Here is a 13,648-nt window from a genome sequence, read left to right on the forward strand (position 1 = left end):
GTTTACAGCCTCCTTATCACCTTTCTTTCCTCCCACTCCCTCCTTGACTCATTTCAATCTGGCTTCTGTTCTCTCCACTCCACTGAAACTGCCCTCACAAAAGTATGCAGTGATCTCCTTATTACCAAATCCAAGGGCCCCTACTCTCTGCTCATTCTCCTTGACCTCTCTGCTGCATTTGACATTGTAGAACACCCTCTCCTCCTGCAAATCCTACACTCTCTTGGTCTACGTGGCACTGCCTTCTCCTGGCTGTCCTCCTACCTTTCTGATCATTCCTTCTCTGACTCCTCTCATGACTCCTATTCCTCCCCCACTTCCACTAACAGTGGAGTTCCCCAAGGTTCTGTTTTTGGACCTTTCCTATTCTCCCTATATACATCCTCTTTAGGTGAACTCATCAACTCTTTTGACCTCCATTATCATCTGTATGTTAATGATACTCAAATCTACCTTTCCACCCCTGACCTCTCCCTCTCGCTCCTTACCCGTATCACTGTCTATCTGCTATTTCTTCATGGACATCCCAGTGCTTTCTTAAACTTAACATGTCTATGACTGAGCTGATCATCTTCCCACCCTCTTTCATTACCTCACTTCCCACAATTTTATTATCTATTGGTGGCACACCTATCTCCTGTAGTCCCAAAGTGCGCTGTCTTGGAGTTATCCTAGACTCCTCCCTCTCCTTTAAACCACACATTCAGTGAGTGGACGAGAGTCTTAGTTGCCTCCAGGGTGAGAAAGGGTCTGATCCTGGATATATTTTTTAGTTGGAAATGGCAGGACTAAGGGGTCTATTTACTAAGGGGCACACTTTAACATGGTGTTAAAGCCGCTCCTGCTTCGCCTGCATACCACTGCAAAGCAGGAGCTGACTACCGTGGTTGTTACTAATAATAGACCCGCCGATGTGGGTGAACGTTAAGTCACCACCTCGGCGGTGTAAGCAGCATAGTAGAGACACTAGACTCACCAGGTCTCCGGAGTTCCATGCAGAGGAAGCATAGAGGAGTTGTTGTTTTTTTTTCAACAAACTTTATTGACAAATGTCCAAAATTACACAACTCAAGTCCTGCTTCTCCAGTAAGGAGAAGCAGATACCGGCAGCTACAGGACACGATATCAGCGCTGTAGAAAACACCCGACTGTAAGTGACCTCTCCTCTTAGTAACACTTGGGACACTTAGCGCTGCCATAGGTGTCTATGGCAGTGCTAAATGACCCAGGTGCAGTGCGATATTGTAGCCTGAACTTAGCACTGGCAGGCTGTAGTATAGGGTTTTTCCCCCTTTTCTCCTATTAGTAAATAGACCATACATGCCTACTCTCCCAGAAGTCGCGAGAGGCTCACAATTTTTTCGGGTAACCCCCTGCTCCCCCGGTAGAGTAGGCATTTCTCCCGCATTCTGCCCACTTCCTAGTGAAGTGGGGAGAATTTCGTCGGCGATCGCGAGTCCCTGTGTCATTTAGCCCCGCCCCCTATTTAAATTTGCATCAATTTACCACAAAGGGGAGGAGCTTAATGACGCAAACCTTCTGGCCCTGCCCCCATTGCAACCTACCTGCTTCTCGGGGAGGAGAAAGAAAAAGTAGGCAAGTATGAAATAGACCCCTGAGAGTGGTACTAAATGTTTACTGTATGTGAATGGTGTATATGAAGATTTGTTGTTGTGTCTTATTCATAGATAAGTCGTATTCATTGTTGACCTATAATGAACAAAGGCCCTGATTCAGAGCCGGACGCTCTGACAGAGCACTCGCTCTGAATCAGGGCGTCTTTTTTTTTTATGGAGCGGCCTCCTGGCCGCTTGCATTGCTGTGGGTTGCCACCCACAGCTAATGCGAGCGGCCAGGATGATGGTCACGATGGTCAAGACCATCGCGACCATCGGGCTTGCGACGAGACCCTTGTGGTAGGGTCTCCGTCTGGGCTGCCACACCCCCGGCCCGCCCACCAAAGGGGGCGTGCTGTCACTCAACATCGACAGCACGCCCCCTTTGGTGCGAGACCCGGAGCGACAGATTGCCCGTCACTATCCGGGTCTCGCGCATGCGCACGATGGAGCCTGCTCTGTCGTGCGCATGCGCTCTGGGCCACCATCGACCCGGTTGCGAGCGCTGAGCACTTGCGACCGGGTCTGAATCAGGCCCAAAGTTTGTAAAAATGCAATACAAGCTTTAGCTTCTAAATGTTACCAACATAGTGGGGGTAGCCATTTTGTACAGTGAACCAATAAGTAACTTGAAAATTCATAATGAAATAGTGATATCACATTGTGCCTCATGCCTCAGTGCCTAGATATTTCCTTAATAATTTTAAAAAGTTGCATTTTTAGGAATATTACTTCTACCCACAAAATGGATCCACTGTCAGTAAACAACGTGTATTCTTTAATAAACGGTTCTTTTTAATTTGCTCACGCTACATGGTACATGTTTCAGGTACATGTGAGCTTTGGTATGTTATATTTTAAGCTAGCAAGTTGCACTTTCTGCTTGACACATCAGTCTTGGAAAAGTTTCATTTACATTATTAATTTGCTTTCATCAAGTGCATTGTGTATGAGTGACATCAGTGTTTGTTTGAATAAGTAGTGTGTTGTGTAAAAGTTCAGGCATGGCTTGCCCTTCTATCAGTGTAAACTATATGTGACCTGCCTCAATTACACTATAATTAGAGTCACTGTATGTAATTCTGTTATGCTAACACAGGGGGCAGCAATGCACTGACAAGAAATGTGAAACACGCCAACAGACAATAAAGAACATTTATTTACACTGACACATGTTAGAAAGTATATAAGGACATATAGACTACATACATTTCATGTGACTCCTAAACAATCAAACAGTAAAAAAAAAATAATAATAATTTAAAAATCCCAGTGTTAAAATGCTATGCAATCACATACTTGTCTACTCTCCGAAAATCACTGGCTGCCAAGAAAAGTGGTCAAGTCTCCTGAAGCTAGTTGCCATCAGCCGCCTACTTACCGGGTGAAGTGGGTGGTCTGCTGGGCGGCAGGTGGTGCGATTTGCGCTGAATCACATCATCGTAGAAGTGCCCCCCACTGTACAATGCCGATAATGTCCGCATTGTATAGTGGGGGCGTGGCCACAATGACACAATCGCACCCTCACACGGCATTCTATGCCACACCCCCATAACGCCTCCTATGTTGCCCCACCCCCGCTGTGCCGACCTGGCTGCCCCAGACGGGAAGTCATCAACTATGTGCTGTCAGTATGTCTCCGAACAAAATATTGACATTCACAATGTCGACAGCAGAAGGTTGACATTGTTATCATTAATGTTGATACCTGCAAGCATTGTCATAATTCGAGTTACCGTTAGGGTTACCGTTGGGGTTAGCATTATGGTTAACGTTATGGTTAGAGTTAGGGTTAGCATTGGGATTACCATTAGGGTTAGCATTAGGGTTACGGTTATCATTAGGGTTAGAGTTAGGGTTAGCATTAGGGTTACGGTTACCTTAGGGTTAGAGTTAGGGTTAGCATTAGGAATTCCATTAGAGTTAGGGTTAGCATTAGGGTTACAGTTATCATTAAAGTTAGGATTAGCATTAGGGTTACGGTTACCGTTAGGGTTAGCATTAGGATTACCGTTAGAGTTAGGGTTAGCATTAGGGTTACGGTTACCATTAGTGTTAGTGTTAGGGTTAGCATTAAGGTTACGGTTACCATTAGTGTTAGAGTTAGGGTTAGCATTAGGATTACCGTTAGAGTTCGGGTTACGGTTTTCATTACCGTTAGGGTTACCGTTATCATTAGGGTTAGAGTTGGGGTTACGATTACCATTAGGGTTAGCATTAGGTTTGTGGTTACTGTTAGGGTTAGAGTTAGGGTTAGCTTTAGGGACAGAATTAAAGACAACAATGTCAACATAACATCAGTGTCGAGATGCTGATTGCTGACATGGCCAATGTCGACATCATGAACATGTCGACATGCCAACTACCAACATTAAGACAATGTAAGCATAATGAATGACAAGAAAATATGCCACATCCATTTAAATTCCCTAACAATCTCAGAAAAATGATGGTAAGAGCTAGGGAGATCTTTGACGTAGACAACCGCTTTCATTCAACCTGTCTGAGGTTCAGTAGGAGCCAATACTGTATGTGCTATGAGCTCACAGTGCAAGAATACGGAATCTGTCTAAGCACAAGAAGCTGCTACTCCACACTACTTAAAAGTACTGGACAACTCCTTTATGTATGGCCTTACCCAAAAGTCTACTGTATTCTGAAAAAGACTGGTTTATTTTCTGACCTACAGGTACTATGACATTCAAAGTTGTTTTGGGACAGTTTGATCCAACACATTAGCTTTTTCATACAAGGTGTGAGCATGCTACTGCTTCGTGCACAAAAAGGGGACATGTCCATGCATCACAGGCACATGGTTACTTGTCATGGGGCATGGCAGGTGCATACTTACCGACTTACCTGGGAGTCTCCTGAATTTCAGTCAGATAACTTAGAGAGTACTGTAGGCCAGTCTCCTGGCAGCTGCCCACTTCCCATTTGAAAGTCGGCATTACGAGGGTTTGATGATGCTCTTCATGTTAAAGTGAATCATCATGGCACTAACCATGCTGTATAGTGCTATGAAACGTGGCTTTGTATAGTGGAGAAAAGAGACACAATGATGTGATCTCAGTGCCCTCCTCTCATCCCAATTCTCCCATCTTCTTGTCCTTCCAAGACTCTCCCAGTGACTTATAAATGAAAGCTTGCACGTATGGTACAGCATCTAGGACAAGCATGTCCGTCTCTATACTATTCCCCTCACAATTTGCATGTGAATTCCATGCAATCCCAATCTCCATGCAAATTGTGATTGCATGGAATTCACATGCAAATTGTGATTGCATGTGAATTCCATGCAATCAGTATTTGCATGGAATTCACAGCATAGCTTGTGCACATCTGTTCACCGCTACACTCCTCCCCTATATCCCTTCCCTGATTGGGAAAAAGCTGTGGAACATTCCGATGCTAAAATATAACACAACACAAAACATAAAACAATTACTTATGAATACACTCATGTTTCCTCCTGGTAGGAAAGGAGGAAGGTGGGCGGGGGGGAGGGGGGGTGTAGCTGCCACTGGCATCACTGTGGTCCTGCCTCCCACTGGGCAATTTCACAATTTGCAGCATCAGGCAGTTATGCAATTATCCGCAAATCACGTTATCAAGACCACAGACCCCCACCCCACTACACTGGGATGGGGAGGGGGACTCCGAGAACTCTCAAAAGTCTGAAGTTAATAATTATTAAGTCATTAATTAATATGAAGGAGTGCTTGTGATGAGAATGAGTAAGGTAGTTAATTGGTTGATGAACCTGAACTTAATTAAATGATGATATTGGGATTAATTTATAGTGGTATAGAGGGATGATTATGAAGGAGTTAATGTTGAATTGAGTTTTTATGATGATGCTAAATGATTTTTGAACAATAATTAATGATGAGGGTATGATATTCTGTGGTGGTCAGTGATGGTCATTAGAAAACATTCATTATTGTATGACAGTCATTAGGATGCTCTCTATAGTGTATAAGGGTCCCTAGGATGCTCTCTATATTGTATAATGATCACTTGGATGCTCTCTGTATTGTATGGTGGTCGCTGGGATGCTCTCTGTATTATGTGGAGGTCAAGGCTTTTCTCTGTATTGTTTGATGGTGATGTGGATACTCTCAATACCGTATTGTGGTCCCTATAATGGTCTCTGTTTTGTATGATAATCATGGGATGCTGTATGTACTGTATGCCAATCTCAGGCCCCATTTCATCTTTGAGGTGGTAGGTTGAGTTGACTGTTGCAATCAGATCACAAGTGCTGCTGGAGTTGGCAGGTTACTGAATATCAACAAAAACATTTGGGGGATGGGAGTTACAACAGTATTAGCCTAAGGTAGCTGGTTCCCTTAATCAGTCCCTGATTCCTAAGAATTGCACCAGGGCACATTGGTTTCTGTAAAAAGAAGGAGCACTCTATTACTCCAGATGATGGTTGGGTTTACATGTCCTGTACAGTGTTGAATAAGGTAGTGAACAGTGCATTATATTTTTATATTAACCACTCGCCTGGTGTCGCATCAGATGCGACCACACCAGGCTGGGCTTTCCCTATCATGGATGCATCTGATGCGACCAGTCAGAAACACCCTGTGGGCGGTTGATAAAAGATAATCTGCTAGTAGCCGTCGGTCTCATATGGACCCCCTCGCCCCTCTGCACCTATGGCTCCTCCCCTAGTTTGTCCTGATCGCTGTACCCAGCCACCGGGGAGACACACAGCCAGCAACACCTGCCCCCTCACTGTACCCAGTGGGTGCAGGGAGAAGTAGCCGCCGAGGAACCAAGCAGCCAGTGGCGCCTGCCCATCACTGTACCAAGGAGCTACAGAGTAGCAGCCATTTGGGGAAAGCCAACTTACCACCAGTTTCTGCATAAAAATAGTAGGAACTGCCATAGACCATCGATGTTTTCAAAACCCGATGTTAAATAGTTTTGCCATCAATGGCAGAGAGCCAATGGTCATTTGCCATCAATGGACAAGTGGAAGCTGATGGGGATTTTTTCCTTTGCGGGACAGAGCTTAGCCCGCCCCTGGTGGCCGCTATGCCCTGCCCACGGTTATTATTAGCCTGCGGCCCGCCGTAGCCCCAGCAGTGGCCATCAAGGGATGCAAACCATTGATGGTTCACCATAAATGGTTAGTGGCTCATCGATGGTAATCACCAATGGACACATCGATGGTAACCATCGATGGATCCTGCTCCGATGGCCATCCCTAGTAGTCCCTCTTTTCCCTAGTCAGTCCCGAACATTATTATAGTTTTTTTCCAATACTCTGAGTCTAAGCAACCCCAACAATAATAAATAGACACAGTCTTATTGTTATGTCTTAATAAAAGGGCTAACAGCCCTGAAACGTCTACCTACAGTAAGACTGTGTCTATTTATTATTGTTGGGGTTGCTTAGACTCGGAGTGCCGTCCATTTATTCGCATTGTGTATAGATCCTGGGACTGGTATATATATAGATAGATAGATAGATAGATAGATAGATAGATATAATATATATACCTATATATATATCACTGTTGCTTCCTAAGGATATTTTGGCAATAATTTGTGGTCCTAGATACGTAACCCTTTTGATAATTGCTTTCCTTTATGGTCGGTTCCCCATCCGCATATTATGAGTAATGATTACTTCTATTACATTTTTTAATATAAAAAAACTGTGTTGTTTATAAGTGATCTCAAGTGATATTTTAATTAATTAATAAAAGTTATATCTTATCTTACACCATCTTTTTCATACAAATTAATTACAACCTTTCCAGGGAATATAGATTGCAAGCTCTGCTGGGTAAGATACTGATTAAATAGTCTATGTAAAACACTTTACTATGCAGGCATTAAATAAATAACTTTAAATAAATAATAATTAAATGGGCGAATTTCACCTTGAAGGTGCAAAAGGAATCCCCATTTAAAACAAAAGTGTTGCCCCAATATATTCTTGCTCCAAGCATATGTAAATCTGAGTTCTGTTTGATAGGGAAAATGTTTCTGCAGCCAACCCCTAGTCTGGAAGGTTGCTGCTTTCTCCACCTCTTTAATTTTAATCAAATTGGAGATCCGTCAATAAATAATGCTGGTTTCCATATGGTGAAATAGACCACTAAATGGTTTTATTCCCGGTTCCCACCTAGATTCAGTCAGTTCCTCTACCCATAGGAAGAAGCAGACATGTGCCCCAATTCGGGAAGCTGTCATTATAGAATGCTACTCAGTGTTTTTCCATTACAAATGTGCAATAGATAACGTCATAATGTCACAAATTGGCATTTGAGCAGAGATGACACTTTTGCGTCTTTCGAAATGACCTGTTCTGTATCTAGTTACAAATTAACTTTTTATTAATAACTAGTCTCAGCAAGAATGTAAGGGCAATGTGCGCATTTAGAAATCATAATTACAAATTATAATTATTGGCTTATTGCTACATGTCAAGGTAGGTAAATGCAAACTATGATTGGTATTTTGGGTAAAAAGTTAATAAGTAATTCCTTTATCAAACTATGTAAATGATCAGATGTGGAAATCACAAATATTTGTATTCACAAGCGAATATTTTTGAGACCTCAGTACTGTATCTCTTATTGCAGGAGGATGACCTTCTTACCGATTTACACAAATGTGTATATATAATATACCTGTGACAGAAAAGCTTTATTCAAATGTTATTGAAGAAACAGGAAATGTTTTGTCAGCTTTACCTCTAGGGTATAGGAACTTGTTTTGTCCTGTTATCCCCAAATCATGTTTGCCAAAAATATAAACTATACATAGTATAAATTGAAGTCCCTGGTAGGCGTCTGTCTGTTTGTTCGGGCTAATCTCACAAAACACTGGAGGGATTTTATGCAATTTCACTATTCTATAGAGCACTTGTTGAGGAAGACTTAATGTATGACAAAAGGGAGCCAAGCAGGGATGATTTCAGTGAAGCAAGTCAATGAAAAAACGGACGTCTAGGCAGTTTCTTGGCTTATGCTGCCTAAACGGTTAAAGATATATAACAACAATGAACTTTATTTTATAATGGACTTTATATAGAGAATGATTCGTATTCTCCAGGTTCTCCAGAAAAATTGTTGTAAGCCCTGTGTACTGATACAAAATATCAGTGTTTACCTTACCATTCTTATTTCATTTATGTGAAAAAAGATTTTTTAATTTCACACGAGTCCAATTCCCAGTAAGAGTCTGCTATGGCATGACAATAAATAAAGTACAGCGACAGACACTTAACATGGCTGGAGTTGACCTACGTGGAGACTGTCTTCCTCATGGAAACTTTCCGTGGCCCTTTTGCATGTCACGTCAAAACTAAGGCCCTCATTCAGACCCGGTCACAAGCGCTGAGCTCTCGCAACCGGGTCGATGTTAAGGCCCTGCGCACGCGCAGCGGCCACACTGCGCGTGCACAAGCCCCGGAGCGAGAGAGAAATTCTCTCGCTCCGGAGCTCACTACAAAAGGGGCGGCTGTCGATGTTGATCGACAGCTGTACTGTAGAGTTGTCCAAAATAAGGACTGGACCATTAATCCATTACTGTAATTGTAAATGTGTTCCGTTTATTGGGTTTCCAATATGGCCTTACCCAAAAGTCAAATAAAATCCATAAACATTCATTAAATGCTCCTTTTTAAAAGCATGGATTGCTACATCTCATGAATGTTGCCGCACTGGTTATTACACAATTGGATTGGAAAGTTACCTGCACTCTAATTGTTAAGGGCAAAGGTTACATGTATATTTTGATTGGAGACACGTATTTCCGAAAAAATTAATCCTCATCGTCAACATTCCAAAAAGAGTAATGAACAATAATACTGTAGAGAGCCTGATATGTTATGTATAAAATATGTCTATAGAAACATAAGTTCCCAAGGCATGTTTAATTTAGTTTGTCTAGTTATATAGATGAGATCCAGTGTTATCACCTCAGTGCAATTTCAGATTTTGGATCTTAGTTTCAGGCTGAATTGCATGCAGTTGCCTGCCCTGATGGGCCTAGAACTTGTGAACCTGCCAGTTACAAATTATTTTTCTTTGCGAGATGTACTACAGAAGATATCTTTTGAAGTTACCTGGTATTGCCTGCAATCAAGAAATTAGAAAAGTTATATCTAGATAGTACACAGCCAAATGGAGCCTGCCAAATTCCTGACTGAATGTATCTTATTTTGAAGCTAATGCTGGGTACACACTGGCCGATACAGTATATCGTTCATACAGCCAATGAACGATATACCATCTTGGCCATCGGTCAGTGTGTACACACAATATATCTGCAAACAAAGTTGTTCACAGATATATCGCATCTGCCGTGCTGTGCGGCTGATGCCATATATTGTGCAACTATATCATTCACATAGTTCAGTGTGTACACACAATCGAGTTACCAAATTATATATCAGGTGCAGAATCCATTGAATATGACATCACGAGTGGGCGGGCATATTCAAATGGTGTCTGCTGGCCCACCATATCTCGAATGGACAATTGGTAATAGTGTATGCACAAAATTGTTTGTGCATAAACCTTACCAATCGTTGGATCAGCTGATCCTTCAGCCCAGTGTGTACCCCACATAAGACACAGCCCGAATAGGCTGTCCGTCTATTAACTAGCTGGATATCTTTTTCCCTAACTCAATGCATTGCTGGAGCACTTTGGGGCAAGTTGTAAGTAACATCTGTTTTTGTTTTTATTTTATTTCTCCTAGGGACAATATCATATCAAGACAAAACATAAATGTAAGTATGAAGTTTAGGAATTACATGTATTGTTCATCTATTTATTTTTATTTTTATGGTGTCAATTTTTTATTTTTATTTTAGGTAAAAAGGTAGCAAAACTTTGACATTTAATCAATATGCCACCACTATAATTAATATATTTTATATGTGTACAAAATTATATTTGTTATTATTTTAATAGGGGGCTCTTTATATTTTTAAAGGGACAAGAACTGCATACAATGAACAAATGTAGTAGTCAAGTACAACATTTTGGACAAGCAACAGACCACCCAACAGTTTTTCTCTGTTGAGGTAAAAGATAATCTCTATGGGAAACTTTGTACAGTATAATATTCTTTTACATATTATATTCTTCTGGCGCCCAAGATGGCTGCCTCACCTTTTACATGCTCCTGAACATCTCCATAAAACAGCTTAAATTCTACAAAAGTGACATCAGAAGCACAAGAAATATCCAAGGACTTACCTTTATCTTGTACTGCACTACATGGACATCTCTCCAAAATCAACTGATTGCATCCCTGCACTGAGATTCACATTGGATTGGATTGAAACCTCTGCCCTCTCCACCATAACTCAGACTGGCATTACCTCTGCAGTGGACACACCAGAGCAAGGTACTGTGGAATACAAATAATATTTGGCTCCAGCTCCCCCCTAAGACATCATTCACCTCTGTTCTCTTCTCAGCAAATAACTCTGATTTCTTGCAATAATAATCTAAAATATATTATCTCCAGTCTCTGAAATCTAGAAGTCTGGTCATTTTAAAACACAGGATCCAATTTATTTATTTTTTTTCCCCTGGAGACATGTTATCTGTACCCTTGCACAGAATATCCACTTCAAAAGGAGTCTCACTGGGATTCTCACACCTATACAATAGGAATGGCTTCTAACACCTCTCTGCAAGCCTGCTTTGCCCTGGAATAATTTGTGTGACTCTAAATCGTCAACTGAAAAGACAAGTTAATTTATTTAAATACTCCTTATTCAAAATATACCTTTTGTACAAGAGAGAAGCAACTGGACATAGCAATAGCCAAATTAAATTAGACTGTTCATGAATTCCATTATAACTTCTGGATCACACACAGAGTTGAGAAAACTAAAAATAAAAAACTGCTTGATCTTCTCTCATTATCAAATGCAATTCATGCTCTCTCATCGATGACCCAATGTATTTTTACACCTCCAGCTTTATGCTTTCACTCCACCCACCATGAGCAGCAGTTCCTATTGATCCAGCACAGGCTTCCATTCTTAAATCCCTTGACATTTTCAAAAAAAACTCAACGGAGCAGTCGTGGGAAGCTAGGACAAAAATCTCCTATCCGCTGTAACCACCTAAGTTCCTTGCCTTCAGGTTCACCAGTTTCATATAGGAGACAAATAGAAGTGGTACCTATCAAACCGCCCTGTGCTTGGAAGAACAGATCATTAAACTCTCGCTTTGTGACTGACATCCCCAGAGCCCCTACACTCAATTTAAAGAAAACTATAGGTCCTCTGGTATGCCCAATCAGGTCTGTCCTTTGTAATGCCAGATCTATAAGAAACAAGACTGCAACATTTGCTGACCTTACTGAATCTGCAGATCTTGCCTGTATTACAGAGACTTGGCTAGATGAAAATGCAGCACCTATCTTGGAAGCTGCAGTTCCACCAAATCATTTAGTCATTCACAACCCGATTTAACCGCAGGGGAGGGGGAGTGGCCATCTGCTTTACAAAAGCACTTAAACTGAGGGTCCACCCAATGGAAATGACTCACTCATTTGAGTGCATCGCTGCTCGGAGTTCTACAGAATTAGGATTCAGAGTACTTCTCATTTACCGCTCCCCTGGCAATTTAAAGATATTTCTCCAAGAATTTGCAGATATTGTTGCTGGACTAGTTCTGGAGCATCAAAGATGGCTGATCCTAGGGGATTTCAAAGCATGGGTTGATGATTAGCTCTCATACCTTGGCCAGGATCTCCTGTGCACAATGAATGCTCTGGGCCTCACATAAGTCATTCCTTCGGCTACTCATATAAGTGGTCACACTCTTGTCTTCCAGATTGGATTAGATGTCTCTGACCTAAATATAAACCCAGTCACGTGGTCAGACCACAACTCAATACACATCTCAATCGCAACCCCTCAAAATAGAACTTTACCCATGGAGTTGACAAGGTTTTGTCCAAGGAGGGGCATGACTCCCCAGGCTCTTGCAGCAAACCTGGATCTTTCTGCGGTAATGGGGGCCTGTGAAGATCCTTGTTTCCTTGTCCATTACTATAACAGGGATGTGACAGCTGCAATGGATATTATTGCCCATGTGCATATATGACCCCTCATACCACACCGTCAAGTCCCTTGGTTTGACAATAGTGTTAGTGAACTCAAGAAAAGGGGGCGTAGACTTGAAAGACGATGGAGGAAGACGAACCTGGTAGAGGATAAGTTAACACTAATCAAACATATTAGAGAATATCAATCAACAATCACCAGTAAGAAAACAGAGTTCCTTTCAAATGAGATCAAGGCAGCAAACACTAGGCCAGCTCGGCTTTTCCGTACAGTGGAGATGCTTTGCAAACCAGCATGCCTGCAGCAGGATGAATCCCTCTCCCAGTCAAGATGCAATGAGTTTGCAAAATTATTTGCAGATAAAGTATCCTCCATCCGGGCTGGAATCCCCACAGTGCCATCAAAGGATTGCCAAACTACCAAGCCTGCCAAGGTAAGCCACCTGTCTCCCTGGAACAGCTTTGACATAATGGATGTAAAAGACATTGCTAAAATTATCAGAATGTTGCAACCCACCACCTGTGATCTGGACCCTGCCTCATCCAAGCTTCTCATAGGGTGTATAGACATTATTGTCCCATTATTGCAAAAATAGTTCAATGCTCTTTGAAAACAGCCATTTTTCTAGAACCACTAAAGGCAGCAATTGTTAGACCACTTCTTAAAAAACCTAATTTAGACCCCGACTGCATGACCAACTATAGACCAGTATCAAACCTTCCTTTTCTAGGAAAGGTCATTGAGAAAGTGGTGGCAATGCAACTGGAAACCCACCTGTCTACCCATGATATTTATGATCCATTCCAGTCAGGATTCAGGAGACGACATTGCACTGAAACAGCCCTGGTATGTGTGCTTAATGATCTTCTGATGGCAAGAGACAGAGGTGATTGTTCAATCTTAATCCTTCTGGATCTCTCAGCAGCATTTGATACTGTGGACCATGGGATTCTAATTGAGCGCCTGA

The sequence above is a fragment of the Taudactylus pleione genome, unplaced genomic scaffold (genome assembly GCF_031769625.1).
Source record: "Taudactylus pleione unplaced genomic scaffold, aTauple2 ptg000089l, whole genome shotgun sequence".
In the NCBI taxonomy this organism is placed as follows: domain Eukaryota; kingdom Metazoa; phylum Chordata; class Amphibia; order Anura; family Myobatrachidae; genus Taudactylus; species Taudactylus pleione.